This window comes from Pinus tabuliformis, chromosome 5_1, assembly GCF_031772625.1.
Source record: "Pinus tabuliformis cultivar Carrire ecotype Pingquan chromosome 5_1, CPIR1, whole genome shotgun sequence".
Taxonomy (NCBI): domain Eukaryota; kingdom Viridiplantae; phylum Streptophyta; class Pinopsida; order Pinales; family Pinaceae; genus Pinus; species Pinus tabuliformis.
The window spans coordinates 103,212,291-103,232,772 of record NC_142305.1 but is presented as its reverse complement, the minus strand read 5'-3'; positions in this window follow the sequence as shown (position 1 = coordinate 103,232,772).

The following is a 20,482-nucleotide window of genomic DNA, read 5'->3' as shown; positions in this document are numbered from 1 at the left end:
ACATGAAATCTAACTGGTAGCAGCCATCAGTACATGATTTTGTGATAACACAAGGATACTAGCGAAAGACTGAGGTTGGTGCTCTCTGCTTCTCTCTCATCTATCTCTCATAAAGGAAACACAAGTAACTTTAATTTGTTTGTTTCTAAGATAGCTACCCATCTTAGTGGGACTATTAGCTCTGAATGGACACTATTTTTCCCGATAAAAATGCCCTAGACAAGTCATCACATTGAATGCTTCCATCCATGAAAGTTTCCTAGCCTAAAACCTTGTTGAAATAGCTCCTTGGGACACCATTGCAACCTTGGTTAGCGGTAACTGCACTGCAATGTAGGTAGGCCCATTCAGGCCTACACTTTAGTGCACTTAGGCCCACTTACACCTGTGTTAGGCGAGAATGAGTGAAATTTTCAATGGGTTCTGGGAGTATTCCTTGATTCTAGATCATTCTAGAAGGATCCCAGCTCTTATCCCATCTTATGAGCATGAATTGGATAGGCTATGGATTAATTAACCTCATATCCTCTCATCCCTTGCTCCATGGAAACTAACTCCAATTTTGGAAAACCATTCAATGCCCCATTTATGACAGAACCACCTCCATTTCCCTATAAATTGATCACTCATCATAGTGATGAGGGGGCTAGAATTTGAAGATTGTAAGGAAATATTGTTGGTTTGAGATTTGACTTCATGTCAAGTAATGTTATGCTACTAGATTGGTGTGACGAGGGTTGGACTGAAGCTGGAGGAGTGACACAAGATCGAACCAAATTGGGTGAAACTCTTCTTTTTGCGTTAATAAAGTTTTTTATTCCTTTTCGCATATTCTTGTTCATATCTATGACGATTATGTGTTTCAATGTTGTCAATTCTATTGGTTTATAGTAAATAGATCATGTAGGATTTGATCATTTTTGTTTCTATTTTTGTTGACACAGGTACCAATTGAGCGGATTCAGTTCAAGTGGGAGCAATGGGAGAAATTCAAATGGGATCAAGGAAGTGAAAGAATACAAGTAAGTTCCTTCATCTCATCTATTTCCTATAGGAAAAGGCTAAACTACTTCCTTTCTATTTTTCTAAGTGTAGCTACCCACTTCGGGAAAATGTGTTTATCCGTAGATACAAATTCCATATAACAATGTTGATACCCTCTCCTTGGCACAATGACTTTGTAGGATGAAGAAGAAATTTAAAATACATGTGTGACTCACTAAATAGGTTGACAAGCTTGTTGCAACATATATAGATGGTTATGTCATGTTTCAGAAGGAGGTGTTGGAAATTGGAAGGTGACCTTTGGAGTAGAATTTTCATGGAGTGTTAAGGAGATGCAAGGATCTGATAAGGAGTAAATTATACAAATCCAAAAAATATGCCATATTGGGTTAGTGTATAACTATTTTGGGATATCTAAAGTTGAAGGTGGATTTTATGGCAATGTAGTCTAAGAACTTGGGTGCATGCCACATCTTAATGGTATCTTAGACTTTTGGTGTGTGTTAGTGGAGTTAGTGCATTATGTCTAATGAGCACTAGCTAGAATGTGTTACATGAAGGAAAAAATACCACAAGTTAGAGATGACTTAACCATTTGACATCGTAAAGTGTGTTGTTCCTAGTTTGGAGGAGACAACTGGAACCATCTTAAATTGTGACGGGTTTTGCAATCAACTTAGGTCCACTTACATGGGGTGAGGTGTAAAGGTACCTCGTGAGTTAAGGAAAATGATTACAATGCTTACTTATATAAAGTGTTTATGATATAAGATTAATGATTTTTTGTTGGAGAATGAAAGCGGAAAATAATAAAGGAGAGATGTTGAGGTTTGTTGTAAATTAATCAATAGGAAGTGAAAATGTCTCTTTTTAGGAGGATTGTTCAAGTTGTCTCCTCAAATAGGACTAAAATTTAGTTGTGGCTAGGGAGTTGGCCTCAAAATCATTGATTGGGTACTCTAGAAATCCAAGACATGACATATCTAATCTATTCCATTAGATAGATTCATATTGGGAAAAGGTTGCAAAGGCTAAGGTGAAAATATCCCCTCTTTATTGGGGTTTTAAACACTCCATTTGAGAATGCTAAACACAAGGTCACAACCTTGAAAGGAGATCCTTGATTTTACCAAAACTCAATTCCAATGCTTAGTCCATGGTTTGATTCTTTCTATTTTGGTTTGACCTTGAACGATGAGATCTATCTTTGAGTCAATTTATCAATTTGTCATTTCATTTATGTGTTGAGAAAATATTAAGATCTATAGGGGATAAAATGGTTATTTTCAATACCCCTCCCTTGAAACCCTGTAATAAGATGGTGTGCCCCATTTTGTTTTCATAATATTCAACCCCGAGCTCTCTTGTGAGGATGTCATTGAAGGGAGGGTATGCAAAGGAACTGGAAAAAATTAAAACTTCATGTTGAGTCAATGGAGGATTATGTATTACATGTGTGTCTAGAGGTCTTAACAAAGATGAAGGGGAATGAAGTTTACCTCCTCTTGCAACACCTTTTATTCTACCATTTGAGGTGCTAAAGGGTATTGAATTTAAGGGTCATAGGTGAAAGTTCACAAATATATTAAAAATTAGAAGGTAGGTATGATTTAGCGTAGTATTGATTCTTAAATAGTTGACTTTTTAGGTTATATTTCCTAGCCCTTGTTTCCATCAAACCCTAATGGATAGTTCGTAGCATTTTGGTCATGCTTATGACATCTACAATATTTGAATGGGATGCCCTTATAGTCTAAAGTCATACGAGAAGTGATGCATTGATTTAGGAGTTTCATTTCACCCCATAACTCGTCTATGATATCTAAATTTACCAATACCCTTGCCACCTTGATCTCCACATAGTATTTTAAATTTAGGTCAATCTCAAAGCATTCCTGCAACTTGTTTCCAATTTTCCTGATAGCCTACTTCGACCATAATTGCACTTTTAGTCCTGAAAGCTAAACCTAGATAGGGGAATTGTCTAGTCTCTCTTGAGTGAGATAAAAAAGAAGGGTCCAATGCTTAGGCATGAAAGGGGTGGAGTCGATACTCCAAACCTTATTCATACCCAAAGAACCTATTGACGGTGCTGGACCCACCAAAATTCAAGGGGATCTCCCCAGTAAGAAGTTTCAAATAGACCTCAGACCATTTGGGGTAGGAGTCCCAATAGTGGGAGGTAATGTAGTTCCTTGACCAAGGTAGCACGCAGATGTAAGTATGATAAATCTAGGATGGAGTAAGTGTGTGACATTGTATCGAGTCAAGTGAGATGCATGGGGGTTCTAACAAATGGAGGGGCAAAGGAAGTGTGGCCCGTAGATGACTATAATAGTACGCAGCCTTAAAGGAACACACAAGCAAAATGTCATCACAAGATGGAAGTGGAATAGTCCACAAACCAAAGTGATAGATTAATCCAACAACACACATTCAATAAGATTCATACAATTGAATACAAAGTAGTTAATAAGAAAATGCATAAGTTAAACAACATACATTGCTAAACCAACAAGAATAGTCTAACTACAATAACAACATATGCATGAAATCATGTTGGCTTAGTTATTATCATTATAATTGAGAGTTCCATCCATACATACACCATTCACAACCACTAGCCCCAATAGTGGAACATTATAGTCAAGAACACCTGCTTATCAAAAGAAGTATACTCACTTTATGCTATGGAGAAGCTAAGGCTCATCAAAATACTCCCAAGCCTTCTCTAAGCCTAAGCCTAGCCAAAATATTGGCTCCCAAAAGCTCGTTCTATGAGTTATGGGGTTTTATTTATAAAAATTGGTGGGGGACCCTTAACATTCCCCTCTTGGAAAAATCGACTTGATGATACTCAACGACGAACTGATACTAAGCTTGGTACTATGCTATGGTGTCCCCAAACTTCTTGGTGATGTCTTTCTGGAAGCAGACTCTTGCCTCCATAGCTTCTGGGTATATGGTCTTGGAACCCTTGTCCAACTCATCTTGAAGCATTGAAACATGGTCTTGACTATGGAAGGACCACCAATGTACCTCTGCATGTTTTCTACAGTTAGCTCCAAGTCATTGTTGGTGACCTCTCGCTTTAGCTACTCCATGTACCTGTTGACCTCTAGCTGGACTTGGTTCTTTTAAATAGCTTTGGTGAGGGAACCTATTGATAGGATCTTGTGTGTTCTCACCATGACATCCAAACTTTTATACAACCGTGCATATGAAGCATGTGTTCTACTAACGAATGGTGTGAGCTGCTCATAGTTCTTGATCAACATCTAGATCCTTTCTTTGTCTATCTCTGCCTACAACTTCCTCATATTTGGAAAGTGAAGTGGGGCTCCCTTGTACCTAATTATCCATTCTTTCACGTGGGTTATAGAAACATGTATGTCCTTGAGAGTTTGAACAATCTTTCTACTTCACTATTGGAAACCAAATAGATGGAAAACCACCTTATGCACAATGGAAAATACATCATAAAGTTTCCGCATGGTGGCCTCAAGAGCTGATACTTCAGCAAGTATCACTTTCCTACTCTCTTCCATTGCAGATCCTATGGATTTTTATTCCCTATTCCTGACCACTTACAAGTTCTTTGCCACTTGTTCATTCTTTGCTTTGAGCTCATGGCTCCTGCATAAGCCATAGTGGCATCAACCATGGAAGTTGGATGCTTTTTGATATCTGACACTATCACCCTTTCGTTTGTAAATGTAGGTGATGCATGATCATCTGGGAAATGCTTTCTCTGTGCTTGTACAATATTTTGTTGTAACTCGTCAAATGATATATTGTACCCATCCATCACCAGATCATCATCAAGGAGAACAACCTCTACTTTCCCACTCGGGACTGGTTTTGATATTGGAGGTGGTGGATACTATGGGGCAACCTCGAGTGCTGTCAACATGAGGTTTGAATCTTAGTCTTTTGGCTCTTGTGCCAACTCCATGTCCATTACTTCAACCATTTTCCAAATCTAATGAGAAAGTTCTCGATCCTTCATCTACTCACCCTCTTCTTCATCTGTTGGTCATTCTGACCCCTCAACCTGTATGGGTGAAATTTTATCCATCATTGCACCTTTCCCTTCTTCTTGTTCCTATTTCTGATTCACTTCCCTTGCTCTCCTTCTTAGCTCCTATTCTTCTTTCATATTCTTCTTCATTTCATGCAACTTCCTTTATGCTTCCTCCAACCTTTGCTTTTTTCTCTTCCTTCACTCTGATATCTTTATGCATTGTTTATTTCTCAATGAGAGGATCTACTTTGAACTTGTAGCTTTTCATAGCCTCTAGGTTCTTGACAATCTTCCTCTTACCCTTGTCCTACGCCGATTTGCTGCTTATTGTTGTTATTGTTGTTTCTTCTTGTGGTGTTGCTACCTACAAAGAAACTTTCAATGTTATGGCTATACAAACCAGTTCAGTGAGCTTGTAGGAGTTGTAACAGTACCTCCAAGGGTCCTCCTCTTCCCAATGACATGCCCCACGGATCCATGGATAATACACCTTAACACAGTGGTTCGTGAAAATCTTTTGGGGATCATATGGATTGTAATCTCTGGTGTCAAACTCAAATTTTTTATCTCCTTAGCTTTAGCATTGACATCCTTCAAGCTCTTAATTTCATACAGTCCAATATGTTAGCGCTTGAAATTTCACCTCTGGCTGAGAAAGGTAAACCTCAAGGCAACATCAAACCATTTAGCCTCGTAGCTAGCCCTACGGGGCAGGAGAAGGCTCTCTCCGGTCTGTCTCGTAAAATATTCAATAGATGAGATGACCAATAAGGTAACACTGATATTAGGCTAGTAAACTGATCAAAGAGATTGATTTGGGGTTTTTTGGGTTTTTGGTGGCAAATTGAGGAGAGGGCAATTTTGGGTGCGGGGATGGGACACAGTTTCTACAGGGGGTTCCTTGGGGCGAGGTAGGAGGCAGTGTTGATGCCTTAGATTGAGGTGGATGGTCAGGAATGAAAGGTGAAGAGCTAAAGAGAGCAAACAATAACTTTGAATTCTCTTTAGACAGTAGAAAACATTGAAATTAAACAAACTTAAAAGCAGAGCATGGCAAGCATGAATTCTTACTTTAACACTTCATTTGTTTAATGTGCAGAAGGAAAAGAAAGGAAATGATTTCACATAACACACTTATAAGTACATAGATAAATACACCATGAATACATGTAACCACAAGAATCCCAAAAAGGACTGCAAAACCCTGGTCTTCCTTAGGCAAAAATTGCAGAGATACAGTGAATAATACAATGATAGTTTCTCCCTCAAGAGTCCAACCATGAAAATGAGCAAGAAAATACATAATATAGATGATCTAACCTCTTTCCCTACCTCCATGGGTCGAGCTCACTATCCTAGGAGCTGTTTCAACCACTTCTAAACTAAGCACTACAAACTAGGCAGTCAAAACAACTTGCCTCTATAAGCTAGGAAACCAATTCATTCATTTAATATTTACCCTTTTCATGAATGAATCTTCTAGAAGTGTTACATAAGAGTAAAAGTGTCTCAAAAGTACAATAATTACATCAAAGAGAATCATAATTCACCCCAAAAAGTCAAACTGAGTCAAATCTGCGTTTTCTGAGCTGTAGAGTGCATTTTTGAAAAAACTGCCTGACGGGTCGCGCGCCCCTGCCTGACGGGTCGCGTGCCTTTGGCACCACTTTTGGGGCACTTGTAGGTGGCAAAATTGAGCACGATTAGGCTTGTTGGAAAGGTCTGTGAGTCTACTTTCCAACCCAAATGGAATTTTTGAATTTGGAGTTCATTTGCCCTGTCAAAAATCAAATCTTCCAAGACTGCTTTCTGCAGTTCAAAAAAGTGGCAGAAAGTCAATTTTTGCTAGTTTTTTTACTTTCTGGAGGCCCAAAACTTCACCAAATCTCAATTCCATCCATGAGAATGTGTAACTTTGCCTGACAAATCTGGAAATGCTGAGTTTTTGTCAAATGGAGTTGCCATGATGAAGGGTCGCGCGAGGGGTGAGACCCGTTAATGGGAAAAACCTGCAAATTGCCTGAAAATGCCAAAATTCACTCAAAATTCTCAAAATTTCTTGGGATTTGTGCTGTGGCTAGGCTATTTAGTGCCTTGATCCTTGAGTGAATCCTTAGCCAAGATATGGAGGGGATTAGGCTTCTTTCTCCGTTTTAGTGCCTCGGTCAACCGCCTTTGAAACATCTTCATCTTTGCCTTGCACACATGCATTCTTGCCCAGTAATGGTTCTTCATGCTCCTCAGCAATTTCTTCTCTTGGTTTGCCTTAGCCAACAGCCTCTCCAAGTGTGCATTTACCCGGATGAGCATGGACTCTCGGTCAGCGGGCAATGGATCACCGGGTCTTCTTCGGTTCAAGGTTCGGTCACTACGAATCCTCCACAACTCATCAAGTGCTTGATCATCTTCCAACTGTTTGTTGCGCTGCTCGAGGTATGTGATGGTCCATTGTGCCCCCTCTAATCTCCTCTGCAAGGCATCATTTTCAGCTCTGAGATGCTGAATGATCTCCTTTGCCTCTCGGCTAGGAGAACTGGCCTCAAGATCAACAAGCTCAATATCTGGAACTCCTGATGGCCCCTCATCAATCATGGGCTGTTTTCCCCTCCCTGGTACCTATACTGGTGAAGAAAGCGAGGCCCCTTCCACCTGATGTGGAGATAACACTCGCTGAGCCGATGAAGAAGGCGAGACCCCTTCCACCTCCTATGGAGATAGTACTTGCCGAGCTGTTGCAAATAAGGCCCTCGGGCCTTTCTGATAGGTAACCAGAGGTGAGGAGCTGACATGTCTAGTGACAGGCATGTCATGCTGCCGTGATGGTCCTCCCTCCTCATGAATAACCTCAGGATGTGGCGGTGATGGTGCTGTGAAAAGCTCACGAGAGATGAAATCCTCCCATGAGATGCCCTGCTGAGCCAACTGATGCAATACTACAAGCTGAATCAAACCATAATGGTACAGGCTCCTATACTGCTGTGCCGGGCTCTTCCTCTGTAACATGGGCACCATCCTCTGAATGTTGATAGAAGAAAACAGGGATGTTCATCATCCTCACTCGGGTAAAGTGCATCAAGAGGCGAATATGGTATGAATATACCTATGAAAATCTGCCCTCACAGGTATAATAGTGCATGATGAGCCTCATCATGGGAGCATACTCGCTCCTGAGAAACCTGAATGGAAACACACCTGCCAAATGTCTCATGAATGGTGGCCGGACAAAAGGCTCAAAGTGAACACTATCCAACACCTTGCGCTTATTCCACACCTCCCCAACATTAGGTATCCCTGTGGCATGTGAGATCACCTCGGGTGTCAATGTAAAGTTCACCCCTGCAAGGTTGACATGTCCATCATGCAAGTGTAAAACAAATAGGTGAGCCAACTCTCTGTGGTGCTGAATCCGAGAGATCCTCTCACAAAACTCATAACAAGACATATACTGGAAACATGTGACTGCCATAGGACAAGCCTGTAACTCTGCTAAAGAGGTGGGCTCCTCTCACCTATGATGTCCACCCTTTCCACCCTTATGAGGCCTCCTCTGTACCTCAATCTCTGAAGCTGATGACTGGTCATCACTTTGCTCATAAGTTTCGGTTTCTGACATTGTTTAAGGAGCAAAGTGGACAAACTGTGCTGCTGTTTCTGCCTGTAAAAAGTTGATTTATATGCTGTTTCAAGGGGACAAGGAACATGAGGGAACTGTTAGGGGAGGGACATTTTTACAAGGAAAATGGGGATACATGTATACAACAGGAAATTTAGGGAAATACACTGCAAACATCATTGCATATACATCATCAAATTCATATGTTTACATGGGCATAAGGAGAGATAGGGTTAGGATGTGATTTTTTATTTTTAAAGGGAAAAGGGGTAGGGTTTATTTTCTTTACAAATTTAAAAGGGAAATTGACATGGAAATATAGGGAAAATGAAATGGGAATGAAGAGAATAATTACAAGGGGAAAAACAATGAAACAGCAATAAACCCTAGCATCTTTTTACAAATTTACTATACAGCCATATGGAGCGTTTTCTCTTGCACAATTTGATCATTAAAAACACACTCATGATGTCCTTCAACATAACTAGCAACCATTTCCAAGTTTAGAGAACCTACCTCAAGCGATTTGATGATTTAGAGGGTGCTTAAGCAAATTTGAAATGAGTTTGGAGGGAGGTTGCTTGACGGGTCGCGCACCTCGCCCAACGGGTCGCGCGCGCCTGACGGGTCGCGCCCGTTGAAAATTTGAACTGCGGGAAGCCTTCTGACGGGTCGCGCGCCTTTGACGGGTCACGCGCCTGGCCTGACGGGTCGCGCGCCTGTCCTGTTCCCAATTTCAACCAGTTTCGCTCAAATTCGCTTGGAAGCTCGCCCAATCTCTCTTGCAAGTGTTTTGGATGCACAATGAGAGTAAAAGGAGGGAGATTGGGTCTTTATAAATTCCATTTGAATAAATTTCATGCTCAAACCCATTTTCTAATGTTTCTCTTTGACACTTTATAAAACTGACTTTTTTGGTTTCCTTTGTCCTGAAATTGACTCATTTAGTGCTTTTGCTTGATTCCTTTTGCAGGTAGATCATCTGAGGGATCTTGGCAAGGGGACCAGGGTTACATGCTGTCCGCTGAAGTCTTTTGAAATTTCATCACTTTTTACAAACATTTGAAAAATGACCTTGGCTTTAAAAACAGAGTTTTTAAATCCAAGGTGAAAATTAACTGTACAAGATAAAAATCTCAAATAAACATCTTTACAATCATCCCTCTGGCTTGCTGAACACTTATTGACCTTCAAAAACATGACCTTGTAAACATATTTGACCAAAACCCTAGACCTAGGAAATTGACCTCAAGACAAGACAAGACAAGCTTGAAAGAGCTTAATGACTGAAATGACCTGATCCAGCAATGCCAAGAGGGGTAAAATATACCAGCTCCTCCATCAGGGTTATGGCATGCCTAATGGGATGCAAAAATTGACACTGATGAGACACCTACCTATGCAAATGCAAAGAGTTTTGATCGCTGATGGAGGGCTCAAGACCGACTCTAACATTGGCTCCAATGGGGATGGTAGCTCCTTGGAGGTGCCAAGAACCTTAGACCTCTGGGAGAGCAGACCAGTGCTTTATCATCATTGGGCAATGGAGTCATTATTTTGAACGGAGAACACAAAACCTTTGACACATTTATTGAATGAAAACTTGACTAAAAAGTGACTGAAACTTAACTGAAACTTGACTCAAACCGACTCAATGACAAATTGAAATGATGGAAAAACTTGACTCTAACAAACTAACTCAAGACCTGAACTTAAAATTTAAAACTAGATGGCAGTACATAACCACCTAGGCTACAAGACAACATACCATCAAACCATATCATAATGCCAATGTAACCAATCAAGAAGATGCCTTCTTGATTGATTCTTCTTATCAGATCTTCTGGTCAACAGTACAAACCTATAACTGAGCATCCAAAAACATAGCTGACCATGATCTCCTTCATCACTGAACACTACAATAAACACTATCACTGCTGGCTGCAACAAACTTGCTAGAGGATCGTGAAAAACATGAAGATTTGCCATTGCCACCTTCTGCTGAAAGAAATAATCCTTTATTTCAAATTTTGATCTGCCTTCATCATGTGCTTTAGTAAAAGTACGCTCATGGGCTTCAAAAAACTCCGAACAAATGGATGAGCCGATCTCTTCTTGGAAAGACATTTCAACACATGAAACATAAGAAGAATCTGAAAGGAAATCCTGAATGTTTTGATCTTCTGTGGTGTGAATGTGTTGTAGGTCATTTGTATATGACATGAGGGCCAGGTTATCATGTTCCTTATTACATTCATCAATCATAAGAGAAGAAACTTCAGATGGTCCTTGAAGCACAAGATGATCATTTATATCGTCTACCACAAATTCATTCAGAAAAACTTTTTCACTTGCTTGAGCAAAGATCTCACCTTGTTGTTCATGAGCTGACTGAATGACCTCCTCATGAAGATCTAGTTCCGGTGAGGTGGGAGCACTTAGATTTGTAACTTCGTTTTCTTCATGCCAGCTGATCTCAACAGTCGAGTTCTTCTTTATAGGATTCAACACAAGGTATTCTTGGTCACCATGATCTGAATTTTGATCTGAAATAGCTGATTTGACTGCATTACATTCTAAAATTGAATCTTGGCTACCTTGCACATTGTCTTCTTCTGTGGGCAGATCTGAAACAAGCTCTTCTCTTTCATCAATTACAGCCATACGGCCATCTTCAACCTGCTGATCTTGACAAGTATCCTCTAAGATTTCTATGTGCTGCTGAAACGGCTTTTCATACAGGGCTTCCATGATCTCTTCATCCATGAAATTATCATCTTCATAAAACTTCTCAAGGCTTTCAATAAAACTATAGGCATGCTTGCAACAGTCTTGAACTAAATTCAATGATGGATAAGAGTCCTTATATCTTTCAATGAACATAGCATGAAAATCCTTTAAACAATAAATACAAGCAGGCGGCAAACTTTCATACCATGATTGGGCTTCACCTTCCAGAGTGGCCAAGAATATCTTCATCAAGCAATCTTCAGGAAAATCGACCTTGAATTTGCGAATATGCATGTGAAATCTAACCAGATGTAGAGCAGCGTCCTTCCTACCATCATCGTTAAATATAGGCAAATTCCTTGACCAATCTACCTTCGGAATTTTATTTGGAAAACCAGGGATGTGATCTCGGCTCATGGGAGCATATCTTCTTGCAATCCAATCCATCTTGAAAAGCTCAAAGCTACTGATCTCTCTGCAGTGAAGTCACCATGAAGCATTGATCTCTGGAGTTTTCAGTGAAGGAGTCGCCAGTGAATGATTCAGCCTTGTCAGTGTCTGATCGTTGTCCACTATCAACAATCAGATCTGAACTTGATACATGTACTGGGGTAAAATGCAAATGAAGTGTTGTGTTCACAAGCTCACGGAGATTGACTGAAGCAGCGTTTATCTACTAACGCTGATGTAAAACAAGAGCGTTTTCGAAGGCTACCTGACGTAACTTCAGGCTCCGTCTAAGACTTATGAAATAACACGTCAATGAGCAAATAATTAATTGTTCTCCCCAGTATGGTCGCCAGTATGTTAGCGCTTGAAATTTCACCTCAGGCTGAGAAAGGTAAACCTCAAGGCAACATCAAACCATTTAGCCTCGTAGCTAGCCCTACGGGGCAGGAGAAGGCTCTCTCCGGTCTGTCTCGTAAAATATTCAATAGATGAGATGACCAATAAGGTAACACTGATATTAGGCTAGTAAACTGATCAAAGAGTTTGATTTGGGGTTTTTTGGGTTTTTGGTGGCAAATTGAGGAGAGGGCAATTTTGGGTGTGGGGATGGGACACAGTTTCTGCAGGGGGTTCCTTGGGGCGAGGTAGGAGACAGTGTTGATGCCTTTGATTGAGGTGGATGGTCAGGAATGAAAGGTGAAGAGCTAAAGAGAGCAAACAATAACTTTGAATTCTCTTTAGACAGTAGAAAACATTGAAATTAAACAAACTTAAAAGCAGAGCATGGCAAGCATGAATTCTTACTTTAACACTTCATTTGTTTAATGTGCAGAAGGAAAAGAAAGGAAATGATTTCACATAAAACACTTAAAAGTACATAGAGAAATACACCATCAATACATGTAACCACAAGAATCCCAAAAAGGACTGCAAAACCCTGGTCTTCCTTAGCCAAAAATTGCAGAGATACAGTGAATAATACAATGACAGTTTCTCCCTCAAGAGTCCAACCATGAAAATGAGAAAGAAAATACATAATATAGATGATCTAACCTCTTTCCCTACCTCCATGGGTCGAGCTCACTATCCTAGGAGCTGTTTCAACCACTTCTAAACTAAGCACTACAAACTAGGCAGTCAAAACAACTTGCCTCTATAAGCTAGGAAACCAATTCATTCATTTAATATTTACCCTTTTCATGAATGAATCTTCTAGAAGTGTTGCATAAGAGTAAAAGTGTCTCAAAAGTACAATAATTACATCAAAGAGAATCATAATTCACCCCAAAAAGTCAAACTGAGTCAAATCTGTGTTTTCTGAGCTGTACAGTGCATTTTTGAAAAAACTGCCTGACGGGTCGCGCGCCCCTGCCTAACGGGTCGCGCGCCCCTGCCTGACGGGTCGCGCGCCTTTGGCACCACTTTTGGGGCACTTTTATGTGGCCAAATTGAGCAATATTAGGCTTGTTGGAAAGGTCTATGAGTCTACTTTCCAACCCAACTGGAATTTTTGAATTTGGAGTTCATTTGCCCTGTCAAAAATCAAATCTCCCAAGACTGCTTTCTGCAGTTCAAAAAAGTGGCAGAAAGTCAATTTTTGCTAGTTTTTTGACTTTCTGGAGGCCCAAAACTTCACCAAATCTCAAGTACATCCATGAGCATGTGTAACTTTGCCTGAAAAATCTGGAAATGCTGAGTTTTTGTCAAGTGGAGTTGCCATGATGAAGGGTCGCGCGGGGGGTGAGACCCGTTAATGGGAAAAACCTGCAAATTGCCTGAAAATGCCAAAATTCACCCAAAATTCTCAAAATTTCTTGGGATTTGTGCTGTGGCTAGGCTATTTAGTGCCTTGATCCTTGAGTGAAGCCTTAGCCAAGATACAGAGGGGATTAGGCTTCTTTCTCCATTTTAGTGCCTCGGTCAACCGCCTTTGAAACATCTTCATCTTTGCCTTGCACACATGCATTCTTGCCCAGTAATGGTTCTTCATGTTCCTCAGCAATTTCTTCTCTTGGTTGGCCTTAGCCAACAACCTCTACAAGTGTGCATTTACCTAGATGAGCATGGACTCTCGGTCAGCGGGCAATGGATCACCGGGTCTTCTTCGGTTCAAGGTTCGGTCACTACGAATCCTCCACAACTCATCAAGTGCTTGCTCATCTTCCAACTGTTTGTTGCGCTGCTCGAGGTATGTGATGGTCCATTGTGCCCCCTCTAATATCCTCTGCAAGGCATCATTTTCAACTCTGAGATGCTGAATGATCTCCTTTGCCTCTCAGCTAGGAGAACTGGCCTCAAGATCAACAAGCTCAATATCCCGAACTCCTGATGGCCCCTCATCAATCATAGGTTGTTTGCCCCTCCCTGGTACCTGTGCTGGTGAAGAAAGCGAGGCCCCTTCCACCTGATGTGGAGATAACACTCGCTGAGCCGATGAAGAAGGCGAGACCCCTTCCACCTGCTATGGAGATAGTACTCGGCGAGCTGTTGCAAATAAGGCCCTCGGGCCTTTCTGATAGGTAACCAGAGGTGAGGAGCTGACATTTCTAGTGACAGGGATGTCATGCTGCCATGATGGTCCTCCCTCCTCATGAATAACCTCAGGATGTGGCGGTGATGGTGCTGTGAAAATCTCACGAGAGATGAAATCCTCCCATGAGATGCCCTGCTGAGCCAACTGATGCAATACTACAAGCTGAATCAAACCATAATGGTACAGGCTCCTATACTGCTGTGCTGGGCTCTTCCTCTATAACATGGGCACCATCCTCTGAATGTTCTGATAGAAGAAAACAGGGATGTTCATCATCCTCACTCGGGTAAAGTGCATCAAGAGGCGAATATGGTATGAATATACCTGTGAAAATCTGCCCTCACAGGTAAAATAGTGCATGATGAGCCTCATCATGGGAGCATACTCGCTCCTGAGAAACCTGAATGGAAACACACCTGCCAAATGTCTCATGAATGGTGGCCGGACAAAAGGCTCAAAGTGAACACTATCCAACACCTTGCGCTTATTCCACACCTCCCCAACATTAGGTATCCCTGTGGCATGTGAGATCACCTTGGGTGTCAATGTAAAGTTCACCCCTGCAAGGTTGACATGTCCATCATGCAAGTGTAAAACAAATAGGCAAGCCAACTCTCTATGGTGCTGAATCCGAGAGATCCTCTCACAAAACTCATAACAAGACATATACTGGAAACATGTGACTCCCATAGGACAAGCCTGTAACTCTGCTAAAGAGGTGGGCTCCTCTCGCCTATGATGTCCACCCTTTCCACCCTTATGAGGCCTCCTCTGTACCTCAATCTCTGAAGCTGATGACTGGTCATCACTTTGCTCATAAGTTTCGGTTTCTGACATTGTTTAAGGAGCAAAGTGGACAAACTGTGCTGTTGTTTCTGCCTATAAAAAGTTGATTTATATGCTGTTTCAAGGGGACAAGGAACATGAGGGAACTGTTAGGGGAGGGACATTTTTACAAGGAAAATGGGGATACATGTATACAACAGGAAATTTAGGGAAATACACTGCAAACATCATTGCATATACATCATCAAATTCATATGTTTACATGGGCATAAGGAGAGATAGGGTTAGGATGTGATTTTTTATTTTTAAAGGGAAAAGGGGTAGGGTTTATTTTCTTTACAAATTTAAAAGGGAAATTGACATGGAAATATAGGGAAAATGAAATGGGAATGAAGAGAATAATTACAAGGGGAAAAACAATGAAACAGCAATAAACCCTAGCATCTTTTTACAAATTTACTATACAGCCATATGGAGCGTTTTCTCTTGCACAATTTGATCATTAAAAACACACTCATGATGTCCTTCAACATAACTAGCAAGCATTTCCAAGTTTAGAGAACCTACCTCAAGCGATTTGATGATTTAGAGGGTGCTTAAGCAAATTTGAAATGAGTTTGGAGGGAGGTTGCTTGACGGGTCACGCACCTCGCCCAACGGGTCGCGCGCGCCTGACGGGTCGCGCCCGTTGAAAATTTGAACTGCGGGAAGCCTTCTGACGGGTCGCGCGCCTCTGACGGGTCGCGCGCCTGGCCTGACGGGTCGCGCGCCTGTCCTGCTCCCAATTTCAACCAGTTTCACTCAAATTCGCTTGGAAGCTCGCCCAATGTCTCTTGCAAGTGTTTTGGATGCACAATGAGAGTAAAAGGAGGGAGATTGGGTCTTTATAAATTCCATTTGAATAAATTTCATGCTCAAACCCATTTTCTAATGTTTCTCTTTGACACTTTATAAAACTGACTTTTTTGGTTTCCTTTGTCCTGAAATTGACTCATTTAGTGCTTTTGCTTGATTCCTTTTGCAGGTAGATCATCTGAGGGATCTTGGCAAGGGGACCAGGGTTACATGCTGTCCGCTGAAGTCTTTTGAAATTTCATCACTTTTTACAAACATTTGAAAAATGACCTTGGCTTTAAAAACAGAGTTTTTAAATCCAAGGTGAAAATTAACTGTACAAGATAAAAATCTCAAATAAACATCTTTACAATCATCCCTCTGGCTTGCTGAGCACTTATTGACCTTCAAAAACATGACCTTGTAAACATATTTGACCAAAACCCTAGACCTAGGAAATTGACCTCAAGACAAGACAAGACAAGCTTGAAAGAGCTTAATGACTGAAATGCCCTGATCCAGCAATGCCAAGAGGGGTAAAATATACCAGCTCCTCCATCAGGGTTATGGCATGCCTAATGGGATGCAAAAATTGACACTGATGAGACACCTACCTATGCAAATGCAAAGAGTTTTGATCGTTGATGGAGGGCTCAAGACCGACTCTAACACAATCCACAAACAAAGAGCAAGACATGGTACCTTTTCCCTCCTATGCAGCCTTATTGATAACCCTATGGAGATGAGATATGCAACCTCTTGCATGACCAACTTTTCCTTGGAAAACCTTCATCGAACATGTGGAGGCTTCTCTCTGCCAAACATCCTGATGAAGGTGTAATCAGGTGAGGCATACCAATCTACAATGTTAAGTATTGCCTCCATCGCTTCTTAGGACATGCAAGGTGGATCTTGCTCAAAGATCGACTTGTACACCGAAATAATGAAATGGTCATTCAACCTCGCCATGACTCCTTGGTATCTATAATCAGAAAGAAACTTGAAATAAATATTGACGACAGTCTCTGATGATGTCAATTTCCAACCCATGCCAGGAAACGGATGTTGGGCGTAGATTATATCAAGTAAATATGTAGACATGTAGAATATCGCTTACTCATCCTTGGGCAGATTTTGGGCATTAGTCACATGGAATTTCAACTAAAGAGATAACAAATATGACCATCTAAATGGCCTTCCATCATTCACCAACTGGTCCAAACAACCATCGAATTATGCAGAAAGTTTTGCGTGCTCTCTTGACCATACAATCGGTATGAAAAGATGATCAAGAGCTAATAGGCCTTTATGAGTGACTTAGTGTTATAGACATTTTTGTGCCTTACAGCATTGAGCATGAAATGTCAATAATCTAAGGGATCCAAATTCCCTAAACATGTTGTTCCTACCCCTAGAGGAACAAGGCTAACTAACCACAGCAATTCACAGAAGTTCTCCACCTGAAACTGCTCAAAAACAAGCCAATTCTGGATCATGTCAACTACTCCACTGAGCATCTGCGCTGAATGTCAACTGATCCACTGTCTACCTACGTTTAATTTCAACTGCAACAAAGGCTACCTGCGCTGAGCGAGTTTGGACAAGTGGCATGCTCATTCCTCAATGTGTCAATGCCCAGGAAGCTTCCAAAATGACACTTGTATCAAGGAATTCGACTGGTGATGAGTAAGAGGTTCCAAATCTCCAAGTGGAAGCAAGAACCTCCAAGTGGACTCAAGAACTGAGAGAGGGAGAGGACACTAGTCAGATCTCAAGCTGACTCATCCTCTCTCCAAAATAACTATATATAGATCTCTCCTCCATGAGATCTAGAGGCTGGAATTTTGTTATTGCAAAGAATTGTTGTTGGTTTGAGACTGGAATCATTGGGTGCTTAATGCTTTGAAGGGAGGTGAAGATAGGAATTCCATTCTGCTGGGAAGGAGATGCTGGATTGGAGCCCTCTAGGTTGTATCTCTTCCTGAACCTTGTTATTTATCAATAAAGCTATCTTGGTTTTCTCCTATATACTGATGTATCTTTGATGTATGATTGCATTAGTGTATTTGATTTATTTCTAATCCTGAATCTTTTATGAATATGAATATCTGCCTTTGTGTTGTGTTCTTCTCTTGTCTCAAGTAGCTGTTCTCTTGTCGCAAGTAGCTGTTCTCTTGTGATCTCGCAGGAATCAAGTAGCTGTTCTCTTGGACGAGCGAGGAGGCAAGTAGCTGTGAACACCCGAAGGAGAAGAGGATCTAGATCGAGGGACAAACGGAATACACCGGTAAGTCCATTGATCTCTCTTCTTTCCCATTTCATAAAGGAAGAAACCAGAATAGCTGTCTCTGTTTGTTGCTAAGGCACTGTCACACCTTAGGTGGATAGGATCGTCCTGCATAGGCATTTCTCCCCACAACAAATTGGCGACTCTGCTGGGGAGCTAGCATACCATTCAGAATTATCGTCCAAATATACAGAATGGTAATGGCTGGTACAGTTATTGATGAAGGGGCATCTGTGAGTATCCTTTCCTCTATTGCTTGGAAAGCGCTTGGTTCGCCTGCACTTTTGCCTGAAATGAGAAATCTATCAGGCTTTGATAAGGGAACCAGTCGCCCTTTAGGGATCCTCCCCAATGTGCCCATAACATTGAAAGGGAAGACCATTCAAATGAACGTGATGGTCGTTCAAGGACCCTTGGATTATAACCTACTCCTTGGACGAGACTACATATATTGCATGGGAGCCATTGTCTCATCACTCTTTAGAGTAATGTGTTTTCCGCATGAAGGAAGAATGGTCAAGCTCGTGGACCAACTTTCATTCCCCGGATCACGCATCGCAAGTAGTCATGAACCATCCCTAAATGGTCTATTCACGCAAGAAGTGTCTCAACCCACGGTCCGTCCTCTTGATGAGCGCGAGTAATCCGGGAGGATATGACTGGAACCCAGGGGGCATGCGTCCTGGTCTGCTTCGGCAGAGAACTTTGGGTATAGGGTAGGTTTCCGCGGGAGAATATGACTAGTTCGTACCCCGTCCGTCTAGGAAAGAGGGTTGTTCTAGAATAAGATTCTTTTGTCAAAGTTATGTGAGAGGACGGAACCCGTCGCTCACCTTTGTCTATTTCGGTAGACATTGCTGAGGAAGTGTTTTGTTTGAAGAAAAAAACGAGACAATCTTTGGGTAACCTGAAAGAGGTAAGCCTCTCTCGTTAAAACAAAAGTTTTGGCGGAAGAGAAGTAGAGGTAACCTTGAAATTCTATTTTATACCTGGGGGCATGCAAACCTTTTGGAGTGTAAGCAAGGGGCGACTATTTATTTCTTAAATTTTTAGGACCTCTAACCCTTTAAACTCGTAGGATTAGTCGTTTTCGAACTTGTATAAAGAAAGGATGCGGAGCAAAGCGTAGTGAGATGAAGCATCATAAAAAATAGCGATCTCCAATGAGACACTCTTATCATATGACTGGTATAAACGAGCAGTTTTAACGCGGAATTTATGCTCGTTAAAAAAAATAGAAAAGTGATATCGAGCAGTTTTAACACGGAATTTATGCTCGTTAAAAAATAGAAAAGCGATGAAGAGCAATTTTAGCATAAAGTTCATGCTCGTTAAAAAATAAACGCAAGATCCGAGCAGTTTTAGCGCATAGTTCATGCTCGTTAAAAAATAAACATAAGTTTGAGCAGTTTTAACGCGGACTTCATGCTCATTAAAAAATAAACATAAGCACCACCCGGTAAATAACCACTGTGAATGTTAACCTTATCAGCCATTAAAGCCTTGGTCGTGTTTGCAACATCACCTCCACTTTTCATTTGGCCGATCGTTCACCTCCATATGATTGTTTACCCATTTTGAGGAACAGCTGTGAAGAGTGATTTCACCTAGCCATCCTTGTGACACTGCCGTGATTGGAAAATTCCAACCTGTACCTGGAATCAGCTGCTAACCCTGTTTATCACTCGTTCCTCAAAAGACGAGTCTTCTTTAAGCTCTTTTCAACTGACTCGTAAAATATGAAAAGATTGCCCAGTTTTGGCCTTCCAGCTCGTTAAAGCGACCGGAAGTGCTATCCCTCCTCTAGATTTTAATCTTTTTTGGACCTGAGGGATTATTGCACAAAAAGATCGAGCGCTTGTTTTGTTCGGCTCGTTAAAACGATCGAAAACTCATCCCTTCTGTATTGTTTTATACTTTTTCGGACTTAAGGGATTAGATGACGAAAAAGGAATTTTGGAGTTAACTTTATGTACCTTTTCAGACTCTCTAAAAATGAAAAGGACCGAGTTATCCTTGTCGTTAGACTCATTAAAATCATTAAATAGCGACAAACTTGTCTTTAGACGAGAACGAGTTTCACTATCGCTAGGCTTGTTAAAACATAGCGATGGGCTTGCCCGAAGGGCAGGTTATAGAACAAGCATATGTTATCCTCCTCAAGCTTGACAAAAATAAAGAGGTATTGGTCAGCAATGACTGGGGAAAAATTGGGAGAAA